Raw genomic sequence first — 17,088 nt, forward strand, 5'->3', positions numbered from 1 at the left:
GTGGTTCAACGCGTGCTAACTCCAAAGAATAACAATTGTGTGTGAAGGGGAACAAGGCAGATACATCAACAAAAGTGACAAGACTTCCTGTTGGGGAAGCAACAAAGTTAGCTTTTCATTTAAGTTACAGCATGTAACCTTTTGTTTCGGAGGACCAGCGGACTGCTGGGTAAGTCAAAACCTATATATTTGGGCAGTGGCTGAACCCGAGACACTACACGTGTAGTGTCTCCCACCCACCCTCCTCTAACCAAAAAAAAAGGACTATGGTGTGTTGATAAGGTAAGCTTTTTATTTTATTTCTTCTGTATCGTGTGATTGGTAAAAATTTACTTTCTTCTTTTACTTTTTTGTCTTATCTCTTAATTGGTTATTTGAAAAAGACCACAGCAGAGAAGAATCAAAGTATTTAGCTCATAAATTTATATAAATTAATAAAGTAATTAACTAAGTAGAGATGGCTGGGCAGGTGATGTGCTGCAGGTGTATGATGTGGGAGCTGGATGATCCCATTGTGAATGGCAGGGACCACATCTGCGGGAAGTGCACCCAACTCCAGCTCCTCGAGAACCGCGCTACGGAACTGGAGCTGGAGCTGAATGAACTTCGGATCATTCGGGAGGCGGAGGGGGTTATTGAGAGGAGTTATAGGGAGGTAGTCACACCTCAGGTAAAAGAAGTAGGTAGATGGGTTACCGTCAGGGGAAGGAGAGGGAACTAGCAGGCAGTGCAGGGATCCCCTGTGGCCGTTTCCCTCAACAACAGGTATACCGTTTTGGATACTGTTGGGGGGGACGACTTACCAGGGGTAAGCAATGGGGTACAGGTCTCTGGCACAGAGTCTGTCCCTGTTGCTCAGAAGGGAAGGGGGAAGAGGAGCAGAGCATTAGTCATTGGGGACTCCATAGTTAGGGGAACAGCTAGGAGGTTCTGTGGGAACAAGAGAGACTCATGGTTGGTGTGTTGCCTCCCAGGTGCCAGGGTTCGTGATGTCTCGGATCGTGTTTTTGGGATCCTTAAGGGGGAGGGGGAGCAGCCCCAAGTCGTGGTCCACATAGGCACCAACGACATAGGTAGGAAGAGAGATGGGGATTTAAGGCAGAAATTCAGGGAGCTAGGGTGGATGCTTAGAGCGAGAACAAACAGAGTTGTTATCTCTGGGTTGTTGCCCGTGCCACGTGCTAGCGAAGCGAGGAATAGGGAGAGAGAGGAGTTGAACACGTGGCTGCAGGGATGGTGTAGGAGGGAGGGTTTTGGTTTCCTGGATAATTGGGGCTCTTTCTGGGGTAGGTGGGACCTCTACAAACTTGATGGTCTTCACCTGAACCAGAGGGGTACCAATATCCTGGGGGGGAGATTTGCTAGTGCTCTTCGGGGGGGTTTAAACTAATTCAGCAGGGGAATGGGAACCTAAAATGTAGTGCCAGTGTACAGGATGTTGAGAGTAGTGAGGTCAGGGATAAGGTTACAAGGACGCAAGAGGGCACTGGCAAGCAAGAACCTGGTTTAAAGTGTGTCTACTTCAACGCCAGGAGCATCCGGAATAAGGTGGGTGAGCTTGCAGCATGGGTTGGTACCTGGGATCTCGATGTAGTGGCCATTTCGGAGACATGGGTAGAGCAGGGGCAGGAATGGATGTTGCAGTTTCCGGGATTTAGATGTTTCAGTAAGAACAGAGATGGTAAAAGAGGGGGGGGTGTGGCATTGTTAATCAAGGAAAGTATTACGGCGGCAGAAAGGACGTTTGAGGACTCGTCTACGGAGGTAGTATGGGCCGAGGTTAGAAACAGGAGGGGAGAGGTCACCCTGTTGGGAGTTTTCTATAGACCTCCGAATAGTTCCAGAGATGTGGAGGAAAGGATAGCGAAGATGATTCTCGACAGGAGCGTGAGTAACAGGGTAGTTGTTATGGGGGACTTTAACTTTCCAAATATTGACTGGAAATACTATAGTTCGAGTACTTTAGATGGGTCAGTTTTTGTCCAGTGTGTGCAGGAGGGTTTTCTGACACAGTATGTAGACAGGCCAACCAGGGGCGATGCCACATTGGATTTGGTACTGGGTAATGAACCCGGCCAGGTGTTAGATTTAGATGTAGGTGAGCACTTTGGTGATAGTGATCACAATTCGGTTAGGTTTACCTTAGCGATGGGCAGGGACAGGTATACACCGCAGGGCAAGAATTATAGCTGGGGGAAAGGAAATTATGATGCGATTAGGCAAGATTTAGGATGCGTAGGATGGGGAAGGAAACTGCAGGGGATGGGCACAATCGAAATGTGGAGCTTATTCAAGGAGCAGCTACTGCGTGTCCTTGATAAGTATGTACCTGTCAGGCAGGGAGGAAGTTGTCGAGCAAGGGAGCCGTGGTTTACTAAAGAAGTTGAAGCACTTGTCAAGAGGAAGAAGAAGGCTTATGTTAGGATGAGATGTGAAGGCTCAGTTAGGGCGCTTGAGAGTTACAAGCTAGCCAGGAAAGATCTAAAGGGAGAGCTTAGAAGAGCGAGGAGAGGACACGAGAAGTCATTGGCGGATAGGATCAAGGAAAACCCTAAGGCTTTCTATAGGTATATCAGGAATCAAAGAATGACTAGAGATAGATTAGGGCCAATCAAGGATAGTAGTGGGAAGTTGTGTGTGGAATCAGAGGAGATAGGGGAAGCGTTAAATGAATATTTTTCGTCGGTATTTACAGTAGAATAAGAAAATGTTGTCGAGGAGAATACTGAGATTCAGACTACTAGGCTAGATGGGATTGAGGTTCACAAGGAGGAGGTGTTAGCAATTTTGGAAAGTGTGAAAATAGATAAGTCCCCTGGGCCAGATGGGATTTATCCTAGGATTCTCGGGGAAGCCAGGGAGGAGATTGCAGAGCCTTTGACCTTGATCTTTATGTCGTCATTGTCGACAGGAATAGTGCCGGAAGACTGGAGGATAGCAAATGTTGTCCCCTTGTTCAAGAAGGGGAGTAGAGACAGCCCTGGTAATTATAGACCTGTGAGTCTTACTTCGGTTGTGGGTAAAATGTTGGACAAGGTTATAAGAGACAGGATTTATAATCATCTTGAAAAGAATAAGTTCATTATCGATAGTCAGCACGGTTTTGTGAAGGGTAGGTCGTGCCTCACAAATCTTATTGAGTTTTTTGAGAAGGTGACCAAACAGGTGGATGAGGGTAAAGCCATGGATGTGGTGTATATGGATTTCAGTAAGGCGTTTGATAAGGTTCCCCACGGTAGGCTATTGCAGAAAATACGGAAGTATGGGATTGAAGGTGATTTAGTGCTTTGGATCAGAAATTGGCTAGCTGAAAGAAGACAGAGGGTGGTGGTTGTTGGCAAATGTTCATCCTGGAGTTTAGTTACTAGTGGTGTACCGCAAGGATCTGGTTTGGGGCCACTGCTGTTTGTCATTTTTATAAGTGACCTGGATGAGGGTGTGGAAGGATGGGTTAGTAAATTTGCGGATGACACGAAGGTCGGTGGAGTTGTGGATCGTGCCGAAGGATGTTGTAGGTTACAGAGGGACATAGATAGGCTGCAGAGCTGGGCTGAGAGATGGCAAATGGAGTTTAATCGGAAAAGTGTGAGGTGATTCACTTTGGAAGGAGTAACAGGAATGCAGAGTACTGGGCTAATGGGAAGATTCTTGGTAGTGTAGATGAGCAGAGAGATCTTGGTGTCCAGGTACATAACCTGGGTGGCAACTTTCAGGGATTTAATAGGGCTGTTAAGAAGGCATATGGTGTGTTAGCTTTTATTTGTAGGGGGATCGAGTTTCGGAGCCACGGGGTCATGCTGCAGCTGTACAAAACTCTGGTGCGGCCGCACCTGGAGTATTGCGTGCAGTTCTGGTCACCGCATTATAGGAAGGATGTGGAAGCTTTGGAAAGGGTGCAGAGGAGATTTACTCGGATGTTGCCTGGTATGGAGGGAAGGTCTTATGAGGAAAGGCTGAGGGACTTGAGGTTGTTTTCGTTAGAGAGAAGGAGGAGGAGAGGTGACTTAATAGAGACATATAAGATAATCAGAGGGTTGGATAGGGTGGATAGTGAGAGTCTTTTTCCTCGGATGGTGATGGCAAACACGAGGGGACATAGCTTTAAGTTGAGGGGTGATAGATATAGGACAGATGTCAGAGGTAGTTTCTTTACTCAGAGAGTAGTAGGGGCGTGGAACGCCCTGCCTGCAACAGTAGTAGACTCGCCAACTTTAAGGGCATTTAAGTGGTCATTGGATAGACATATGGATGAAAATGGAATAGTGTAGGTCAGATGGTTTCACAGGTCGGCGCAACATCGAGGGCCGAAGGGCCTGTACTGCGCTGTAATGTTCTATGTTCTAAACAACAGTATGAGATTTTGGACTAATTTTAACCTAACATACTGGGTGGGAAACCGGCGTGATCAGGTGGTACTCTGATTTTATATCCCACTTAATCAGGGAAATTTTAACCTATCCCACCTGTCGGGAAACTGGTGGGATTGGTGCAATGTTGGTTTTACACCCTGCCTGATTTTACTTTCCATTGAAGTCAACGAGTAATATTGGGCGGGGCATAAAATCATAATTCCACATGAGTTTCCCACCTGGCAAGTTGGGATAAAATTGCCCCCTTTTTCTTCACTTTAGGTAATGATCAATTATTATTACTCAGTCCAGTGCTGATGGCAAAGAAATTCTCTGGGACTCAGAGAAGAATGTGAGTCAGTGGCACTGCAGACTCCGTCTGACTTTCAAAGGTTTAATGCTATGATTTGTGGGCACACAATTCATAACTTCAATTTATATAGTGTCTTTCATGTAGAAAGATGTCTGAAGGTACTTTATAAAATGGTGATTGGGAATTGATAACAAGCCAGCAAAAGAGAGATTGGGAAATTGGATGGAAATCTTGGCTGAAAAGGGGGTTTTGAGGAGACTTTTACAGGAGGAAAGAGAGACAGTGAAGAGTTCTAGAGAAAGAGTTCCAGGGTGTAGCACAAATATGACTGAAGACTGTAGTAGCAATGATGGAGTGAAAGGAAAATGAATAGAAAGCCTTAATCAGAGGGGTAGAGTATTCACGAGATTAGTCAGGTCTAAGGCCATGGAAAATTTATAGACAGGGATGGGGATTTAAGACTTAATATATTGAGATATAAGGGATCATTGAAGGTCAAAACAATGGCTTCAGACTTCATGATGTTGAGCTGCGGAAATTATGGCTGATCTAGAATTTGACATCAGACAAGATATCTGAGAGCTTGGAGGTAGTTGAGGGATCAAGTGGAGTTGTGTGTGATCAGTGTACACGTGGAAGATAATAAAGACTTGCATTTATGTAACACCCTTCATGATCACCCCACATCTCAAAATGCTTTACTGTCAATTAAGTATTTTTGAAGTGGAAACACAGCAGCTAATTTGTGCACAGAAAGCTCATGCAAATAGCAATGTGATCAGCAGATAAACTATTTTTGTGATGTTGCTTGAGAGATGAATATTGGCCAGGATGCCAGGAATAACTTCCCTGCTTTTCTTTGAAATAGTGCCACAGGATCTCTTATATCCAAATGAGAAAGCAAATGGGGCCTTAGTTTAACATCTTATCTGAAGGGCAGCACCTCCAATAGTGCAGCATTCTCTCAATACTGCATTGGAGTGTCAGCCTAGATTATTGTCCAGAGTGGGACTTGAACCCACAGATGCAGAAGCAAGAGTGCTATCAACTGAACCATGGCTGACACTGCAAAGAACATGTTTATAGATGATGTCACCAATGGATAACATGTAAATTAGGAAAAAGAAGGGGCTGAGGATATAATATCCCAATATGATTCCCCCGCACCACCCCCCCCCCCCCCACCACCCCCACTCCCAGCTTCACTGTTTAACCCGACTGTGTTTACAGGCAAGTGAGAAACTCCCGTGCAGCTGTCAGGTAAGAAATTACAAAATGCAATGAGTCAATTAACTGTGAATTTCACCCAGGATTCTGGCTTTAACAAATAAGAATGCAGTGGAGAGAATCAAGCCCTTTGCTGGAGAAACACTGGCAGTGTTCAGTAGGAATGGGACCATGCAAGTGCAGCCCCACTATAGTGGACAATAGTGGAGAGGAATTGGAGAAGGATGGTGTGATAAAACATATCAAGTACTGCAGATACAGCCTTGAGGACAAGGAGGCTTAAGGCATCTTATTTACAGTTACAATGAATGCCAATCAAGACTTTGGCAAGACTTGTTTTTGTGCTGAGAACAGGGAATAAATTTGAATCCAGGGAATTTTGAATTGAAGAAATTTCCACCTCAATTGAAAGTTGGACGATAGTAATTGGTGGCGATTTGCAGCCTAAAACTTATATAAACTTACTTTTTTGTTTCGGCAGTTTCTTTTTGCAGCGGTGATAGGGAGAGCGAGGTGGCAGCTGGGTAAGTGAGTTTACAACTTATATAAACTTACTTTTTTGTTTCGGCAGTTTCTTTTTGCAGCGGTGACAGGGAGAGCGAGGTGGCAGCTGGGTAAGTAAGTCCTACATATTTGGGCAGCGGCTGAACCCGAGACACTACACCTGTAGTGTCTCCCACCCGCCCTCCTCCTCTAACCAAAAAAAAGGACTCGGTGGTGTGCAAATAAGGCAAGGCTTTTTCTATTTCTTTTTTTTTCGTGTGATTGGTAAAAACTTTTCGTTCCTTTTTCATTTATCTAAGTTAAGACTAAGTTAAGCTTAAGATTAAAAATGGCAGGAGATCTCAGACCCGTGTTATGCTCTTCTTGCTCAATGTGGGAGCTCAGGGACACGGCTGATGTCCCTGACTCCTTCACGTGCTGGAAGTGTGTCCAGCTGCAGCTCTTGTTGGACCGCATGACGGCTCTGGAGCTGCAGATGGACTCACTTTGGAGCATCCGCGATGCTGAGGAGGTCGTGGATAACACGTTTAGCGAATTGGTCACACCGCAGATTAGGATTGCTGAGGGAGAAAGGAAATGGGTGACCAAAAGGCAGAGAAAGAGCAGGAAGGCAGCGCAGGTGTCCCCTGCGGTCATCTCCCTCCACAACAGGTATACCGTTTTGGATACTGTTGAGGGAGATGGCTCACCAGGGGAAGGCAGCAGTAGCCAGGTTCATGGCACCGTGGCTGGCTCTGCTGTTCAGAAGGGCGGGAAAAAGAGTGGAAGGGCTATAGTCATAGGGGATTTGATTGTCAGGGGAGTAGATAGGTGGTTCTGTGGTCGAAAACGAGACTCCCGAATGGTATGTTGCCTCCCAGGTGCACGGGTCAGGGATGTCTCAGATCGGCTGCAGAACATTCTGAAGGGAGAGGGTGAACAGCCAGTTGTCGTTGTGCACATAGGCACCAATGATATAGGTAAAAAACGGGATGAGGTCCTACAAGCAGAATTTAGGGAGTTAGGAGCCAAGTTAAAAAATAGGACCTCAGAGGTAGTAATCTCAGGATTACTCACGTGCTAGTCAGAGTAGAAATGAAAGAATAGTCAGGATGAATGCGTGGCTTGAGAGATGGTGCAGGAGGGAGGGGTTCAGATTTTTGGGACATTGGGACCGGTTCTGGGGGAGGTGGGACTATTACAAATTGGACGGTCTACACCTGGGCCGGACTGGAACCAATGTCCTTGGGGGTGTTTTTGCTAACGCTGTTGGGAAGGGTTTAAACTAATGTGGCAGGGGGATGGGAACCAAATGAGGAGGTCAGTGGACAGTAAGGAGGTAGTAACTAAAGCCTGTAAGGAACTAGATAATGAAGTCAGCGTGACTAAGGGGAAGAGTAGGCAGGGAGCAGATGATGAACGCAAAGGGACTGGTGGTCTGAGGTGCATTTGTTTTAATGCAAGAAGTGTCGTAGGTAAGGCAGATGAACTTAGGGCTTGGATTAGTACCTGGGAGTATGATGTTATTGCTATTACTGAGACTTGGTTGAGGGAAGGGCACGATTGGCAACTAAATATCCCAGGATATCGATGCTTCAGGCGGGATAGAGAGGGAGGTAAAAGGGGTGGAGGAGTTGCATTACTGGTCAAAGAGGATATCACAGCTGTGCTGAAGGAGGGCACTATGGAGGACTCGAGCAGTGAGGCAATATGGGCAGAACTCAGAAATAGGAAGGGTGCGGTAACAATGTTGGGGCTGTACTACAGGCCTCCCAACAGCGAGCATGAGATAGAGGTACAAATATGTAAACCGATTATGGAAAGATGTAGGAGCAACAGGGTGGTGGTGATAGGAGATTTTAATTTTCCCAACATTGACTGGGATTCACTTAGTGTTAGAGGTCTAGATGGAGCAGAATTTGTAAGGAGCATCCAGGAGGGTTTTCTAGAGCAGTATGTAAATAGTCCAACTCGGGAAGGGGCCATACTGGACCTGGTGTTGGGGAATGAGCCCGGCCAGGTGGTTGAAGTTTCAGTAGGGGACTACTTAGGGAATAGTGATCACAATTCCGTAAGCTTTAAAATACTTATGGACAAAGACGAGAGTGGTCCTAAAGGAAGAGTGCTAAATTGGGGGAAGGCCAACTATACCAAAATTCGGCAGGAGCTGGGGAATGTAGATTGGGAGCAGCTGTTTGAAGATAAATCCACATTTGATATGTGGGAGGCTTTTAAAGAGAGGTTGATTAGCGTGCAGGAGAGACATGTTCCTGTGAAAATGAGGGATAGAAATGGCAAGATTAGGGAACCATGGATGACAGGTGAAATTGTGAAACTAGCTAAGAGGAAAAAGGAAGCATACATAAGGTCTAGGCGGCTGAAGAAAGACGAAGCTTTGGAAGAATATCGGGAATGTAGGACCAATCTGAAACGAGGAATTAAGAGGGCTAAAAGGGGTCATGAAATATCTTTAGCAAACAGGGTTCAGGAAAATCCCAAAGCCTTTTATTCATATATAAGAAGCAAGAGGGTAACTAGAGAAAGGATTGGCCCACTCAAGGACAAAGGAGGAAAATTATGCGTGGAGTCAGACAAAATGGGTGAGATTCTAAACGAGTACTTTGCATCGGTATTCACCGAGGAGAGGGACATGACGGATGTTGAGGTTAGGGATAGATGTTTGATTGCTCTAGGTCAAGTCGGCATAAGGAGGGAGGAAGTGTTGGGTATTCTAAAAGGCATTAAGGTGGACAAGTCCCCAGGTCCGGATGGGTCTATCCCAGGTTACTGAGGGAAGCGAGAGAGGAAATAGCTGGGGCCTTAACAGATATCTTTGCAGCATCCTTAAACACGGGTGAGGTCCCGGAGGACTGGAGAATTGCTAATGTTGTCCCCTTGTTTAAGAAGGGTAGCAGGGATCATCCAGGTAATTATAGACCGGTGAGCCTGACGTCAGTGGTAGGGAAGCTGCTGGAGAAGATACTGAGGGATAGGATCTATTCCCATTTGGAAGAAAATGGGCTTATCAGTGATAGGCAACATGGTTTTGTGCAGGGAAGGTCATGTCTTACCAACTTAATAGAATTCTTTGAGGAAGTGACAAAGTTGATTGATGAGGGAAGGGCTGTAGATGTCATATACATGGACTTCAGTAAGGCGTTTGATAAGGTTCCCCATGGTAGGTTGATGGAGAAAGTGAAGTCGCATGGGGACCAGGGTGTACTAGCTAGATGGATAAAGAACTGGCTGGGCAACAGGAGACAGAGAGTAGCAGTGGAAGGGAGTTTCTCAAAATGGAGACGTGTGACCAGTGGTGTTCCACAGGGATCCGTGCTGGGACCACTGTTGTTTGTGATATACATAAATGATTTGGAGGAAAGTATAGGTGGTCTGATTAGCAAGTTTGCAGACGACACTAAGATTGGTGGAGTAGCAGATAATGAAGGGAACTGTCAGAGAATACAGCAGAATATAGATAGATTGGAGAGTTGGGCAGAGAAATGGCAGATGGAGTTCAATCCGGGCATATGCGAGGTGATGCATTTTGGAAGATCCAATTCAAGAGTGAACTATACAATAAATGGAAAAGTCCTGGGGAAAATTGATGTACAGAGAGATTTGGGTGTTCAGGTCCATTGTTCCCTGAAGGTGGCAACGCAGGTCAATAGAGTGGTCAAGAAGGCATACGGCATGCTTTCCTTCATCGGACGGGGTATTGAGTACAAGAGTTGGCAGGTCATGTTACAGTTGTATAAGATTTTGGTTCGGCCACATTTGGAATACTGCGTGCAGTTCTGGTCGCCACATTACCAAAAGGATGTAGATGCTTTGGAGAGGCTGCAGAGGAGGTTCACCAGGATGTTGCCTGGTATGGAGGGCGCTAGCTATGAAGAGAGGTTGAGTAGATTAGGATTATTTTCATTAGAAAGACGGAGGTTGAGGGTGGACCTGATTGAGGTGTACAAAATCATGAGAGGTATAGACAGGGTGGATAGCAAGAAGCTTTTTCCCAGAGTGGGGGATTCAATTACTAGGGGTCACGAGTTCAAAGTGAGAGGGGAAAAGTTTAGGGGGGATATGCGTGGAAAGTTCTTTACGCAGAGGGTGGTGGGTGCCTGGAATGGGTTGCCAGCGGAGGTGGTAGACGCGGGCACGATAGCGTCTTTTAAGATGTATCTAGACAGATACATGAATGGGCAGGAAGTAAAGAGATACAGACCCTTAGAAAATAGGCGACAGGTTTAGATAGAGGATCTGGATCGGCGCAGGCTTGGAGGGCCGAAGGGCCTGTTCCTGTGCTGTAATTTTCTTTGTTCTTTGATAATGGAATCCTGCCTTTATAGGATAGGAGCCCCAGCAAGAATTTGTGTCTTTGCTTTCGTTGAAATTAAATAAAATCCAAAAAATCTTATCAAAGCTTACACTCAGATAACTGGGCTAAAATAGTTTGGGTGGACGGGTACGGGAAGAGAGAGAGAAAACAGCTACTATGGCACACAGAAGCTATTGGGCAAATATTTCCAAATTAAACATTCTTGTTTTCCAAAACCAACAGGAACTTATCCATGAGTAATAAAAAAAAACAGAAAATGCAGGAAATACTCAGCAGGTCTGACAGTACAGGGAGAAACAAAATTAATGGGCTGGATTTTGAAAGGGCCGTGGGGTTTGGAGCCGATGCAGATGCGATTTCAATATCGCAGTCCTGAAGGTCGTTTCTGGCTGTGGGACCGTCCGCAATTTTTAATGTGAGGACGGCGGGGCAGGAACAGGGAAGCCACTCGCCTCCAATTAAGAGGCCATTAAGATCCTTTAGGAGCTCATTAATGGGGCGGGGTCTGCAGCAAAATTTTCAAAGATTTGGCGAGCCCGACCAGTCTAGTGCACGATCGTGCACAGCTGTCAGCCTTGTAGCAGGCGGGGGGCTAACTTTGTTGTTTGAGCAAGAAATGTTTTTGGCCCACGGGCATCTTGCGCCAGGCCTACCACAGGACATTCCTTTTTCATTGTGGAACTGCGGCCTCACCTGTTCATTCTACTGTCCCTCTGAGGAGCTACCTGCTCTCCTCGGCAAGGCAGTAGCAAGCCACATCATGGCTGCCACCTGCCTTTGCCGCTGGTGCCAGGTCGGCAGCTTCCGCAAGCTGCAGACATTTGGCGCCACTAAACTGGGCACCGAGCTCAGTTCCTGCCCAATTAAGGCATTAGGATTTAAAGATCGCATTGCATCGACAACGTTGCTGAGGCTGAGCGAGACCCAGAAATCGTCTGGACATTGGGTTCCCCTCCCCGTTTTGAAAATCCAGCCCAATGTTTTCAGGTCGATGGCCTTTTGTCACAACTTGAGTTCTGATGAAAGATCATCAACATGAAACATTAACTCTGTTCCCCTCGCCACAGATGCTGCCAGACCTGCTGAACATTTCCAGCATTTTCTGTTTTTATTTCAGATTTCCAGCATCCACAGAAGTTTGCTTTTTTATATAATGAGTAGTAGTGTAATTGCCAGCAATAACACCAGTGGTAAGGCCAGTGCCACCTCGCAGAGAGATTAATGTGTCATGCATATTATCAGAATGATATTGATAAAGCAATTTTCATTTGTTGGATATTTTGCACACAGCAACATCTCCCAAATAGCAATGAGATGAATTACTCATAATCTGTTTTGTTTGGTTTGAGGGAGGAATGTTAGCCAGATTAGTAGGAGAAGTTCTTAATCTTCAAATTGTGCGATTGACGTCCACCTGTTCAGACAAATAGGACCTTAGTTTAACATCTCAGACAAAGGACAGTACCTCAAACACAGTGACAGTCTCTCAGCAAAACTTGAGAGTGCAATCGTATTCATGTTCTGCAGTGGGATATGAACCCACAATTTTCTGGGTCAGTGACAAGTGTTACCAACTGAATTAAGCAGTCATTCAAAGGAAGAAGCTAAGGTGATAGTCTGTTTTGGGACCTCCCAATATAGTTATTACTTTTGTGCACTATAATGTAAATGTTCATACAGCACAAAAGGAGGCCATACAGTCCATCGTGCCTGTGCCAGCTCTTTGATGTAGCCATCCAATTCGCCCTACTCCCATAGCCAGGCAAATGTTTCCTTTTCAAACAACGATTTCATTCCCTTTTGAAAGTTATTGTTAAATCTGCGTCCACCATTCTTTCAGACAATGCATCCCAGATCATAACTCGCTGTGTAAAAAAAAAATTCTCTTCATATCCCCTCTGGTTCCTTGGCCAATTATCTTAAATCTGTGCCCTCTGGTTACCCACCCTCCTGCCAGTGGAAACAGTTTCTTCTTATTTACCCTATCAATACCCTTCATAGTTTTGAAGATCTCAATTAAATCTCCCCTTAACCTTCTCTACTCTCAGGAAACAGTTCCAGCTTCTCTCGTCTCCACATGATTGAGAAGGCTTGATTCTCTTTGTGGAGTGAGTGAGAGAGGGTTATGGAAGTTATAAATGACTTAGGACAGAATTTTAACTGCCAAAGGGAGGTGTGTTTGCAAGCAGACAAGGAGGTTAAAAACACTAAAAGTGGCATCAGGTCGAGAACCTGATATGACCCCGCTCACACTCTGGTTTAACCTGGACAGCTTTGCAGGTGAGCGGGGAGTCCCCGTTCAGCTGTCAGGTAAGTAATTACAAAATGCAAAGAGGCAATTAACTGTGAATTTAACCCAGCATGCTGACTTTAGCAGCTAGTGCACGGGTTTCCTGAGCTGTCTGCAACTCGCCAGGGCTGACGAGACGAGAGCACAGCGGGGACTCATTGAACAATGAAACTGATGTACTGGGAAGCCTTGAAAGAGTGAAATTGCAAAGCTTGTGGCCAGCCACAATGAGAGGTTTGTTTTTACAGGATTAGATCTCAGAGCCTGATTTCACGACTTTGAAGGTCAATTTCAACTTTTTGGAAGTATTTTCAACTGCCTTGGAGTTTATTTACCTTCTTCTGAACTTCCTGCTGTCAGCCTTCACTGCAGCATGGAGCAACTTCTGCAGCAGTAACATAGACCTCTGATGATAAGCAGCAGGAGCTGCCAGAAGCCATTCTAACAGCTGCAGCACCAACCGCACAAGGAGCAGCAACACCAACAGCGGCTGCCTTCTCTGCAGCCACATGCTACTCCTTTATGTCAGACGGAATGGACAGAGAGTTGCAGCACGAAGGAGGTGAAACCCCCAGCGCAGGATCTACAGACAGAGGGTGAGTTTCCTCAACATGACAGAGCAGCAGTGCCTCAAGTGGCTGAGGCTTTCACTGCAGGTCCTTGCTGACATCTGCAGCCTCCTGGCAGAAGACCTTCTTCCGAGAGAACCAAGCGGGCACGCATTGCTAGTAACCATCAAGGACATGACAGCCCTGAATCTCTTTGCTTCCGGCTCCTTCCTGAGACCTGCTGGTGTCATCTCAAGAATCTCTCAATTTGCTGCCAATAAGTGCATCTTCTAGGTCACTGATGCCTTGTTTTGCAAGGCCACCACTTATGTGAACTCTGCCACGGATGAGGCCACTCAACATAGAGGAATATCATTTCACTGCATTGGCTGTATTCCCACAGGTACATGGAGTCATTGATTGCATGCAAGTGTTTCACCTCGCTGCAGTCCCTCAGATCCTGCAGCAGGACCTCCAGATAAGAGTGAGAGACCTGGGGGACAGCCTTCTCAGGTCTCCTCTCCATTCCTGTGGTTTCTGTATCCACAAAAATCCAAATGCTGGTGAGTTTTTCTTTACTCATGCTGTGGTCCCTTTAATTAGAAATCCTTCTTTTGGCTGAATGGATCTGCCATCCCACCCTCCATCCCTAATTGGTCAGGGAGCCTGGAGATGGGATGCCAATTGGTTTGCTTTGGTAAAGAGCAATGGTCAGGCAGACCATTCAGAGAGTCGAGTTCCAGCCGTGAAACCATTGTTCCAGCAGGGGATAATGTGGTAAGGTTGCACCCATTGTTTTCCTCATCTGCTTCCTCTTCCTTGGTGCAACACCTGTGGCTTCAGCTGAGCTGGAGGCAGGCTGCTCGTTCCCCTGCTCTGTGACATGAGATACTTGCAGTAGATGGCATAGAGAGATACAGCACTGAAACAGGCCCTTCGGCCCACCAAGTCTGTGCCAACCAACAACCACCCATTTATACTAATCCTACATTAATCCCATATTCCCTACCTCATCCTCACCATTCTCCTACCTACACTAGGGGCAATTTACAATGGTCAATTTACCTATCAACCTGCAAGTCTTTGGCTGTGGGAGGAAACCAGAGCACCCGGTGGAAACCCACGCAGTCACGGGGGGAGGCCCATAAAATATTTGCGGGAGAGGCCCAACACGACCCACGACACCGAGAAGGCCCCGTTGCATTTTACCAGCGGCGGCGAGGCCTCAGTGTGGCCCCCCCCACCCCGCATCCCCCCCCCACCCCTGCTGCTTGGCAGTGTGGCCTTCATATAAATATTAAAATTAATTAAAACAAGATGTAAATAAACCTACCTCGTCCCGGTAGCCAGCCCATGGGCGCCGGCTGCAACCTGCACACCTTCGGAACTCCATTGGGAGTTCCGAGGCGAGGCATTGGTGGGGAGGGGGGAAGGAGTAAAGTTGTCAGGGCGGGGTGGGGGGAAGCAGGGAAAACATTGTTTATTGGCTGTGGGGATGATGGGAAGGGATTGAAGGGCAAATGTCATGCAATTGGGGGGGAAAATTCAGGGTGGGAATAAAGATGATGTTTGGCATATGGGCCAATTAAAAAAACATTGGTGAGTGTGGGAAGGAGCCTCCAGCTTTCATTAATTTTTTTAAGGCCAATGTAAAACACTGTTGCTTAAAAAATTCAAATATCGTCTAAGGGCTCGAAGCCCTTTAAAAGTGGCACCAGTGCCTGCGAGGTGGCGAGGGACGCTGTTGCCGGGGAAGGCACAGCCGTCCCCTCTATTTTGTCGGGGGCGACCGCTCTGCCCCCTCCATTTAACTGAACCCCCGTGCGTAATATCACGGGGGCTCAGCGGTGGCTGATGCACACAAGCGCACCGCCAACATCAGAGTGTGCCTCTGCGATTTGCGGCGCACTCATAAAATTCAGCCCCATGTGTCAGTCAGAGAAGCACGTGCAGAGGAATGCCAGGGAAGACGGAGGGTAATAGATCCCACCTGAAAATGGTGTGATGCTCACCTTTCCTGACCTAATGAGGTCATTAAACCTTTTCGGGCATTGAATCCAGTTCCTGTGCACCACATTCCTGCTGCCTCCACAGCTTCCAGCCATGCCTGCTTTGTTTGGGTAGCTAGCCTCTTCCTCCTTTCCTCCAAGGAAGAGGACCTCCTTTATGGTCTTCACTACCTCCAGCATGACCTCCATGGAAGAGTCAGAGAATTGGGGGGGAGAGGTCAGCCTACCCACATCTTCCTTCCATTTTCTTGCATTCAGTTTTCCTCACAATCATGGCAGCATTCTGACCCCTGCCCCTGTCATCACACCCACACTTTAGACTCATAGAGTCATAGAGTTATACAGCATAGAAACAAGCCCTTCGGCCCATCGTGTCTGTGCCGGCCATCAAGCACCTATCTATTCTAATCCCATTTTCCAGCACTTAGCCCGTAGCCTCATATGCTATGGCATTTCAAGTGCACATCTAAATACTTCTTAAATGTTGTGAGTGTTCCTGCCTCTACCATCCCTTCAGGCACTGTGTTCCAGATTCCAACCACCCTCTGGGTGAAAAAATGTTTCCTCAAATCCCTTCTAAACCTCCTGCCCCTTACCTTAAATCTATGCCCCCTGGTTATTGATCCCTCCGCTAAGGGAAAAAGTTTCTTCCTATCCATCCTATCTACGCCCCTCATAATTTTGTATACCTCAATCAGGACCCCCCTCAGCCTTCTCTGCTTTAAGGAAAACAACCCTTGCCTTTTCAGTCTCACTTCATAACTGAAATGCTCCAGCCCAGGCAACATCCTGGTGAATCTCCTCTGCACCCTCTCCAGTGCAATCACATCCTTCCTATGGTGTGGTGCCCAGAACTGTACACAGTACTCCAGCAGTGGCCTAACTAGCATATTATACAGCTCTATCATAACCTCCTGCTCTCATATTCTATGCCTCGGCTAATAAAACCCTCTGTACTTCCTAGGATCCTACCACCCATTGTATATTCCCTTGTCTTGTTAGTCCTCCCCAAATGCATTACCTCACACTTCTCAGGGTTAAATTCCATTTGCCACTGCTCTGCCCATCTTACCAGCCCATCTATATCTTCCTGTAGTCTAAGGCTTTCCTCCTCACTATTTACAACACCACCAATTTCTGTGTCATCTGCGAACTTACTGATCATACCTCCTATATTCACGTCTAAATCATTAATGTACACTACAAACAGCAAGGGACCCAGCACCGATCCTTGCGGTACACTACAGGTCACAGGCTTCCACTCGCAAAAACAACTTTGTCATTGGTTGGGAAACCCGGCCGCAAGATGATAATGCCATGGCTGAGTTAAAGACCCATGGCAAAGCCTGCTACAATTACAAACAAGTTCCCGACCCGCAACTGGTCTTCCCATTGCATGCAGGTCTATTCAATTAAGATTCCACCCTTGGAAACAGTACTAGCAAATGATTTGCTGAGGGAAATTCCCATCTAATATATCTTTTGGTGGGTGGGGGTTGGGTGGGGGGTGCTGCGGGGGAGGGGGAGGAAAGATGA

The 17,088-nt window shown here is 46.6% G+C and overlaps 1 protein-coding gene across 1 annotated transcript in view; it reads right to left on the reverse strand.

Moving 5' to 3' along the window:
* Positions 1 to 17,088, reverse strand: part of LOC137369631 (tumor necrosis factor receptor superfamily member 11B-like) — a 59,645-nt gene that overhangs the window by 4,558 nt on the left and 37,999 nt on the right. The gene's annotated exons all lie outside the window — the stretch shown is intronic.

Source organism: Heterodontus francisci, chromosome 5, assembly GCF_036365525.1.
Source record: "Heterodontus francisci isolate sHetFra1 chromosome 5, sHetFra1.hap1, whole genome shotgun sequence".
Taxonomy (NCBI): Eukaryota; Metazoa; Chordata; class Chondrichthyes; order Heterodontiformes; family Heterodontidae; genus Heterodontus; species Heterodontus francisci.